This window comes from Chenopodium album, chromosome 13 (genome assembly GCF_948465745.1).
Source record: "Chenopodium album chromosome 13, dcCheAlbu1.1, whole genome shotgun sequence".
Lineage (NCBI taxonomy): Eukaryota > Viridiplantae > Streptophyta > Magnoliopsida > Caryophyllales > Amaranthaceae > Chenopodium > Chenopodium album.
Genome location: NC_137846.1, coordinates 12540900 through 12551622, shown reverse-complemented (window position 1 = coordinate 12551622; position 10723 = coordinate 12540900). Strand labels below are relative to the sequence as shown.

At 33.1% G+C, this 10723-nt stretch overlaps 1 long non-coding RNA gene across 1 annotated transcript; it reads right to left on the bottom strand.

Annotated features, from left to right (window-relative positions):
• Positions 1–1021: 1021 nt before the first annotated feature.
• Positions 1022–2420, bottom strand: LOC145576333 (uncharacterized). The gene is made up of 2 exons (XR_014098362.1): positions 2010–2420; positions 1022–1245 (listed from the first exon to the last, which is right to left on the bottom strand). It is a non-coding gene; the product is annotated as an uncharacterized LOC145576333 (long non-coding RNA).
• Positions 2421–10723: the final 8303 nt, after the last annotated feature.

Below are 10723 nucleotides of genomic sequence, written 5' to 3'. Positions count from 1 at the left end.
TTAAAATTCAATCAATCCAGTTCTACTCAAAATGTCATTAGCTTAATTATGACCCATCAAACTTCGTGCTTTTGTTCTTATTCTTCAATTTCAAATTTGCTATGTCTAATAACTTGTACTCCGTATAACTGAATAAACTAAAAGCTGTAGTTCTTTTTTTTTTTTTGACAAATCAGGAAAAACAGAGAAAATTATTCCTTCTTAGCCTTAGTGGCTAGGTTATGGGTTTTCGCAATAATACATCTGTTAACTTTCTTAACCATTAGGGAGTTCAATGAGCTAGCAATCTTCTTGATGCTTCTGATGATTGACTTGATCTCTCGGGATGCCTCCTTCGCGTTGATGAGGCTATGCACTAGCTGAGTTGAGTCTATTAGCATGATCACATTCTTTCCCTTGACATCGTAGCTATTGAGGGTAAGGAGGCATGCAAAAGTTTCTGCTTGTAGGGGAGTAATTGCAAGGACTTTGCTTTTGTCTTGGATCACTTTCTTGCCTTCGCTGAAAATTACCCAACTTGCTACTGCTTCCCAGTCTTCTTCATCTCCTCTTTTTATTTTTTCCATGCTCCATCAAAGAGTGTCTTTATTGAGTGTTCTGAGGAATGCTCAGAATGGGACCAACATATGTTTTTTGCATCTCCATTTCCTACAGCTTCGACTTCTTGAATTGGTTTGATGTGTGTACAAAGCGACCAACCCTGCAGCCACCTCACTACTACAAAATTGGCCTAAGAGACTCGTTCAAATCAGCCAAAGAGACTGCCTTAGAGGCGATCGCTAGCTAAGCGGTCTCTTTGGCAAAGAGACTGCTTAACTAGAGGCGGTCTCTAGAATGAGAAAACTAAGACCGCCTTTTGAAGATAGGCAGTCTCTTTTTTTGTGAAAAACTGAGACCGTCTGTTGAAGACAAGCAGTCTATTTTTTTTAGAAAATTGAGACCGGTTTTTTAACTTAACAGGTCTCTCGAATATCATTTAACATAAAAAAAAGATTATTTAATACGATTTTTAAAATTATAATTACAATTCATCAATTATAACTTTTTTTTACATTATTAAATACGGAGTACAAAAATAATTCTTGAATGTCATATACCTCAAAAATTACAAACATAATACAAATATAATTGAAAATCCAATGCACAAAATTAAAATAAAAATCAAAAACTCTGTAAATGATAAAATCCGGTTTCAAAGATCTTTAATTACAAAGTTCTTCACTTCAAACTTGTAGAAATCTTTACCTATAACCACAAATATACACACAACAGTAAAACCAAACAAAAATTAGTCTCTAGAAAAATAAATCAGAAACACTATACCAACATAATTAAAAATTCAAAATTCAAAATAACAAAGAAAAATACGAACACTTAACCAAAAAAGAAAAAAAAAATATACATAGTATGAAAGACAAAAAACAAAGATCTAAAAATTGAATCATGACTAATGAATACGAGATCTAAAGTGAAAATTTGGCTAAATGACGACGATTAAACACAGTAAGAAAAATAAAAACGAAAATTTATAAAAATAATTTAAACCAATTTCAAAAACGAGCTAAAGAATAAATTGGCAGGAAAAAACTAAAAAGATAAATTTTAAAAATGAAAAAAAATACAAGAACTAAAATCTGAAGAACTAAAAGACGATATTGAAAATGAAAATTAAAAAAAATACATCAACATATCAGATATGACTATCATAGAAGAAGAATAAAACGAACAATATTATAAAATAAAATAAAAAGTGAACGAAAAATACACTCAACTAGATCTAACATTACAAAAGATCAGAGGGGAGAAAAAAATGTAAAAACACATAAAAGTAAAAGGGAATAAAACCAAAAAATCGATTGAAAAAATCCTCAAAACGAAGTCGGATAAACACATCAAGTTAAAATTTCAAAAATTATAAACAATTATAAGAAAATCAGATTTTCATTGAAGAATACGAAAAATCAAGGATCAACACTACTTAAAAATAGGGAAAAAAATTACAAACTCACCTTGACAGTAAATCTTGAAATTATGACATTAACGGAGTGAAGATCACTTCTTGAAATTGAGAAAAACATGAAGGAAATTAAAAATGGGGTAAGAAGGAAAAGTGATTAAAGGAAGAGGGAGAGAGATGAGAGGCGAGAGTGATGAGCTGAAGGCCTGAAGCGGCGGAGTGAATGAGAAGAATGAGAGACTGAAAAGTTTTAATTCAAGGGTTAGGGTTTTCAACTACCAAGCGCACGATTTTGGGAATTTTAGGAGACCCATCCTTTAAAATGACAGGTCTCTCCTATCACTCAAATTTTAAAAAAAAAAAAAAAAAATCTAGAGACCTGTTATTTAAAACCACAGGTCTCTCTTTGTACCTTAAGACCGGTTACCTTAAATAACGGATCTTTTTGATTTCGAGAGACCTGTTATTTAAGATAACGGGTCTCTCTTTTAAGAAAGACTAGTTATGTAGTTAACGGGTCTCTTATTTTGGGTCTCTTTGAGCATTTTTGTAGTAGTGCCTATTTCTCCAAAATTGAATTTGGTTGATTGTGTTTATCGGGTCAGGTTTGATACTTCTGAATGCTACATTGTTGCCGTAACACCCCCAAATCTCCCTCTATGGAAATACCAGTATAATACGTGTAAATATACCGTAGAGATAGACTTGGGCGTATTACCGCTGCGTGATTACGCAAGGCTATTCGAAATGCTTAATTCAATAACAAAACTCGCAACGGAAACTCAACTTTATTTTATTAATACTTATAAACATAGTAACATTGTTATGAGTACTCAAAATAAAGACAAGACCAACATTCCTAAACTAGGTGAAGCAAATCTCGGGACTCCCATATGCTCATTCATGACTCCACCTGAAAATAGTCAACACTGCTTACCATTACAGTAAACAAGGCAAACCAAAACAAATAAGAAATACGGATTAGCAAATTATGCTAAGTACGATAAATGCAAGATAATGTAAACTCAATTTATTTGCAAACATGCTTTTAAAATCAATTCAAATAATTAATTCAATAATTTCAAAACCAAAACCGATTCCAATGATTCAATATTCAAAATAATAGTTAATAAAACCAATTCCTTTATTAAGAACCAATTTCTTTTAATCCAATTCCTCACCCAAGTGTGCACACCCCCCAAGCTAGTCTCCTTAGATTACAAGGCTATTCTTGAGGAAAGACCCGGTCATACAAAGTCCAAGGCCTTATCAATAAACCAAATCCGCATAGTAGGATTACCATCATGCTTATAAAGCATTAATAATAATAATTCAATGGTTCAATAAATCCTTTTAATATCCAATAAATTCCAATATAATTCAAACTCCTTTTTAATAATTCCACATACTTTCAAAATCAAAACCTTTTAAATAGATACTTGAGAATAAAATCTCATATTAATAACTTCTCCAAAATCAATAACTCTTCCTTGAAAAACCTTTTATTTAATTCAACAAACCTTTTATAATCAATTCCTTTATTTAAACACCATAAGTAATTCAAACCATTTAAAACATGATTTAAAAATTAATCATTCAAAATACTTTTATTAAAATCAATATCTTCAAACATAATTTATTTCAAAATCATAATTCAAATCAATTGAATTCAATCACCAATCAAAATCATGTAAAACATGTTATTCAAACCAATCATTTTCAAAGGTATCTAGCCACCTAAACGTACCTTGATCCTTGCTAGAAAAACCACACAAAAATAACCTCAAGAACCTTGATTCCGAATATCAATCAATACTTCGCACTTTCAAAGTTCAATCACGAATACACCTTGTAAATAACATAACCATAAGGTTATCACAACATAAACTCAAATCTAATGTGCATGGACTATAAAACCCTTTTAAAATAATACTTTAATATAGCTGTGAAATAGGTATTTGTATTTTAGAAAACTAACCATGAAGAAGATAAAAGAATAGGATTAAAGAGAATTGAATTTTCGTAGGAAAGAATAGGCAGAACTTTCAAAGGTCATAACTCCTTCAATATAACTCCAAATTGGGTGATTCTTGAGCCTAACTTCAAGGACTTTTTAAGAAGAACAATCTTCTGTGAAACGTCAATACCCCCAAAAACTTACCAAAAGTGCCCGAAAACTGGCTTCAAAGTTAAACGGGATGATATTTGTATGAAAAGAGGAGAAGAAAAGTATAAAAAGGTTTAGGGAAAAGAAGAATATGAGAGAAGAAGAGAATTGGGTTTTTGGTGTAAAGAATATGAGAGGTATAAAGGGTATTTATAGGCTCATGAATGAGGGAATTATGGTAGGAGAATGTAGGAAGAATTATGGTAAAAAGTATTAAGGAAATTACTTGGGAGAAGTGAATGAAAGGAATATGGAAACTTTTGATATTAAGGTGATTAAGAATAATAGAATTTAGGAAAGTGTGTTTTTCATGAAAATAATATGGCAAAAGATATTACTTGGGGAATAATCAAAGATAAAATAAGGTAGGAAAATAAGATGATAAAATATTTAGGAGATGGAAAAATAAAATTAAGGAAAATTATAGATTTAAGGGAAATAATTTAAAATACAAATACCAAAATAAATCACCCATAAATCAACCAAGGTGGCCGAATATTTTGAGCTTCCATAGCTCAAAATTTCGGACCCTTTATGTAGAATTTAGGAAATTATTTTGCTAGATTTAAGGATTAAAATAATTGTGTAAATAATATCTATTGTATAAAATAATTAATTAAAAAGATACCAATTATTCACTAAATAAATTAACCTAGAAAATCAGATTTTCCACACTAGAAATATCCAAAATTCTTAGTCAATCATTAGGAATTTTCGGACATATATATTAATTAAATAATATAATTTTGTTTAAGTAAAATATCTGAAATATATATAAATAATCTAGTTTTTAAAATAAGATAAATGGATAATAAATCTTATCCAAAATCCAAAAATAATAATTAAGTTATAAATACTTTTGGCGCCAAAATTCAAATATCATTTTGGCTCCAATATTCAAATAGTAAAATAAATTACTAAAATACCCTTTTTAAGAGAATACTAATTAGAAAATACGTTTCAAAAATACGGGGTATTACAGTTGCGTGTGAGCCAAATCGACCACAAGGTGCACACAAACTCCGAAGTGCTATGTCAGAGCTATCACCTGCATTTAAAAGGTAGGAGATAAAGTTTTTAACCCAATTACCAACATTAATATGCTGATCACCCTCGGAATTAATTAATGCCCAGAATCCCTCCTCTCCAGACTTTAGAGCTAAAAATGCATTTCCGAAAAAGATGGTTAGAAGTTTCCTCTTTGTTGTTGCAAAGATAGCAAAGATCCTTGTAATCGATCTTCCTTTTCTTTAAATTATCGTAGGTTGGCAGGTTCCAGATGAAGACCTTATGTTTTGGCCATATTGAGGATTTCCACCATTTTTCCCAGAACTTGCCTTCTCCGTCCTTGTTCAAGTTCCCTTTAAGAGACGGCCAGTACCCTGATTTTAGGGTGTAATTCCCAGAAGGATTAGGCCGCCATTCCCACTGGTCACTACTCTGATCATTTTCAACATGAATAGCGAGAATTTCTTTAGCAATCTTTGTTGGGAACCATTTCCACATGAGCCCTGCATTCCATTCACCTGTAACCCCAATCAAATCTGCTACTTTGGTCGGCTTGTGAAGTTCTTCAACTTCTCCCAGATTCTTCATGGTGATTTTCCCAGAGTTGAGCCATAAATCTCTTTCAATATAGGTTGATTTGCCATCAGTGATTGTGCGTCTCAAGCCCTCTTCAAAAAGGTGAATGCTGTTTAAAATGCCTCGAGCTCCCCACAAGGCCTGTCTTAGCACGATTTTGTTTCTTCCATTTTCAAACCAAGTCTTACTGTATCTCGCTTCAAACAATTTACTCACCTGCAATTGGGTGTTATTTTTCATGCGCCATGCTTGTTTAAAGACCAAAGCATGGTTGAGGGTCGTCACGTTCCTTAGACCTAAACCCCCATCGTATTTGTGGAGTTCCAGAAGTTTAGCGCTCTTCCAGTAGGTAGGGCGCTTGTCAGCAGAAGAGGACCACCAGAGACGAAGAATGGTGGAAGAGATTTTTTTAAGATTTTTTTTGGGATGACATAAGAGCTGAGAATATGGCTGGTCATTGCAACAATAACTCCATTAATGAGGATCAGCTTCCCTGCCGGCGAGAGATTTAAGAACTTCCAAGAGGAGAGCTTGGCTGCTACTCTCTCGACGACACTCATGAAGATGTTCGTTGATCTCCCATCAACATCCATAGGGCATCCAAGGTATGTGCTCATCTTTTCTTTGTCCTTCGCACCAAGAATTCCTCGAAGAATTTTCCTGAATTTATTTGGCATATTTTTTGAGAAGATGACAAAGGATTTGTTAACATTGATCATTTCTCCTGACAATGAGCAGAAGTTATCCATAGTCCTTCTCATAACTGTCAAGTTACCCATGCTTGCCTCCAAGAAAAAGAGAGCATCGTCTGCGAAGAAAAGATGTAAGATCGGTGGGGCATTCCGGGCTATTTTAATCCCTTTGATTTCTCACGATTCCTCCAGGCCTTTAAGCTTCCTTGATAGCGCTTCAATGCACAGAATGAAGAGGTACGGGGATAGGGGATCTCCCTGCCTAAGACCAGATTTGGGAGTGATTTTCCCTGAAGGTTCTCCGTTAACCAAAACTCTATAAGTAACTGTTGACACACTTTGCATAATCCAGCATATCCACACTTCTGAGAAGTTCATTTGGATTAGGATTTCCTCAAGGAATTTCCAACTTATTCTGTCATAAGCCTTATTAAGATCCACTTTGAAGATGCTCTTGATTTTTTTCCCCGAACACCTGCTTCTTATGTTTTGCATCATTTCGTGTCCAATGAGGCAGCTATCTGTTATAGATCTTCCTGGGATAAAGGCGTTTTGGTTATCACCTACCAAGTCGCTAATGATACCTCTTAATCTTCTTACCAAGCACTTCGAAATAATTTTGTAGGAGGTGTTGCATAAACTGATGGGCCAGAACTCAGAGACAGTTGTTGGCTTGTTCACCTTAGGAATCAGGGTGATGAAGGTTTCATTCATTTCTTTGAGAAAATAACCTTCCCTGAAAAAAGCTTGGGCAGCATCACCCACTTCCTCTTTCACTAAGTTCCAATTTTTCTGGAAAAAGCTTGGAGGGACACCATCAGGGTCAGGGGATTTGTGGAGTTTCATGCTGAAAGCAGCCATTTTGATATCTTCCATGGTGAAAGGTTGTAAGAGGTAAGATCGGTGCATGTCAGAGAGCTTGGAAAAGCAGCCTTTCCAATCGTTCTAGATGTCTTGCTTCCATTCCTGATTTCATGCACTAAAAAGATCAGAAAAAAAAAATTAGTGAAAAGGGATTGGATCCCTTTATCATCTGTTATCCAATTTCCAGCTTCGTCATTTAGCCCCTTGATTTCGTTCCTGCCTTTCCTCTCAGCTACACACTTGAAGAAGAAGGAAGTGTTTATATCTGCTAAGTTGTCCCATCTCGTTCTTGCTCTTTGTCTCCAGAATTCGTGTTTAATTAGGGAATCATCTAGTGTGTTCTTTCTTTTCCTGGCATCTCTGGCAGAATCTTTGACTAACTTGATCTCACATTGCACTTCTGTTAACTCCTGGTTTATTTTCCTCTGGTTGACTTGCTTTTTACTCTTGTAGTCCAAGCACCATTTTTTACACACCATCAGGGATTTGTGAAGTTTTTTCTGCAATTTGAACATGGCTAAACCTTGAATTGAACCATTCCAAGCCTCAGAAACTTCCCTTTTAGCATCTTCATTTGAAAGGCATCATGCTTCGAATATATAGGGTCTTTTCCTTTTTAATGGGTCTGGTTTGGTTGACAGTATTATAAGGTTGTGGTCATAGAAAAGAATTGGGAAGTTTAAGATGAAGGCTTCTGGAAATTCTAGTCTCCATTCATTGTTGCCAAAAGCTCTATCCAAGGTTTCATATATTGCGAGGTCATTAGTTCTATTATTCATTCATGTGTATTTTACCCCATGAGCAGGGATATCAGAGATGCCACACTCAATTTTCCAGTTGGTGAAGTGCGAGGCACCAGGGATGGATTGAGACCCCCCTAGTTTCTGGGTTTGATATTCTACTTTGTTAATGTCTCCAATTACAAGGAGTTTACCGGAATGAGCCCATATTAAAGCTCTAAAGGTGCGCCAAACAGATTGTCTATCTATCAAATAAGGAGAGCCATACGCAAACAAGATATAAGAAGAAACAGTACATTTGATTCATCAATCACATTGCAAAAGAAAAAGTCGAGGTCCTAAAATAAGACATTAAGCACTAAGTTACTATTCCAACATAGCCAAAGGCCACCAGCAGAGTTAACTGCATCTACACTACTATTATTGTTGTACCCCCCATCTAGAGAAAATTGGGCTGAGTACAGATGCCGACGTCTTCGTTTCAGAGAGAAAAATGATGTTGGAGAGAAAAGTTGTAGTTCATGATGGTAAGTTGCACCAAAGTGGAGTGTAAACATCTTTTACACACAATTAGAAGTATGACAAATGGACAAGTTACATCTTTTACATAGCTAGCCCTCGATGTATGGTGTTGTGTTCAATCAACAGTTAGCAATTGAGATCCATACCCTCTACTGTCATTTGATGTAAGTCGTCGATCAATTTAATCTGATGGCTCGCAAAAGTCTTAGTAGCTGAACACGAATAACCATTTGCTAGTAAAGCCTCAGTACTAACCCAAGAAAGTTGTTTCAATTTATGAAATCATCACATTTTAACAAAGAGATTTAAGAGTGTGAACAAGCAAATTAGGTTAAATAATTTTAACACAAACGAGAATGAGATGATATGTTACTAGTATTAAAATTATTTTACCTTATTTCCTAGTTTACACTCTTAAAGCTCTTCTTTAAATGCGTGCCAAAATAAAAATTGCGAGTGAAAATAAACGGAAGAAGTAATCATCATAGCTTTAGTATAATTTCATTAAGGATCTTGCTAAATAATGCCCCCGGGGTGTTGGATAAGCATTTAAAATATTACCTAAAGTGGTATTAATTTTAGAAAGCAAGACAAAATCTCGCGTCGATCGGTGTAATTAATGTTAATTTTAATTTAATCTTTATACTTTTAGTTAGCTTATCCAACACCCTGGGGCATTCGTTAGCTTTTGCCTTTTATTAATTATGTTATTCAATTAAATATGCTGACCATATGTTTTGTCAAACTAGCTTATTCAACGGGCTCGGGGCATTCATTAGCTTTTGCATTTTATTAGCTATGTTATCAATCAATAACTATATACTAAAAGACACACCAGCAATGACACGTGTCAATTTCAGGTTCGTCCTTAGCTTTTTTTTTTAAAAAAAAAAAAATCCTTTTATAAAACTTTTATATTTTAAGAAATTATTGTATACAATAATAATTTTCATAATTAACCATATAAAATAAGTAAAGATCTTTTATATTCTATAGATGGAAATGCAACTACTATAGATATGTGTTTTGACATCATGTAATTACTTAAAATAACGCAATATCTGAGAATCTTTTTTTAAGAATATATAATCTTCATATACTTGACAAGAATAATTACTAAATTAGGGAAAAAAGGCATATATATATATATATATATATATATATATATATATATATATATATATATATATATATATATATATATATATATATATATATACTTCTTTGATTAATAGTAAGAAATAAAAAGGATACATCAATTTTGTCTTTGAAAATTTAAAATTACATGTACGACCAAAGACCACTACAAGAAAACACGTTTTTAGCAATCAATATTACTGACGGGCGTCAAATCAGTTGGTAAAATGAAATATTAGCGAATGATTTTAAAAATAGTCACTAATCACCGACCATTACAGAGGATAATCGGTCGCTATTTACTGACCTTTTTTAAAAATCAATCATTCCATATAATTTTAAAATACTCATTTGACTAAAGTACTAAACAACTTTTTCACGTGATGTTCAATATTTAAATTTTTGTACAGACATAAAATAAGAAGAAAAGAACTGTATTTTGGTAAAAACTTGTTTACAATAGCTTTATAAATTTTTAATTAAATATAATGCTAATTTAATAATGAAAATTCAAATATACGTTAATTTAATAATGAAAATTCAATATACTGTGCATGGCACGAGAGGTAACCTAGTTCAATTAAATATGCTGACCATAGGTTTTGTCAAATTTTCATTAATATTATCCCTCTTAAATGTCGTGCTTAGTGACAGGCTTAAGTCGTATCACCTAATCAAAAGTAATTCCTAAAACCACTAACTAATAATAGATAGGGAAGTAGGGTCGAATCCACAGGGAAACAAGTCTTTCTAATCCTAATTAATTATTATAATCTTAATTATTAAGTAACCAAAAGTTGTTATTTAAAGGAACTATACTACGAAGAATATGAGTAGGGAGAAATCAAGTAATAAAAGACCTAGGGCATAGGTTCAACAATAAATAATATTCCAGGGTAAAACATAACAATCAATCATCAATGCATCAATTAATCAGATCATAAAGGGCTTTCACTACGTATTACAATCATAGAGTTAATTTACCGGTATTAAATCTCATATCTCGAATCTCGACCTAACCATTTATAAATTAGTCTGCCTATTGAAACTAAGCCTAAAC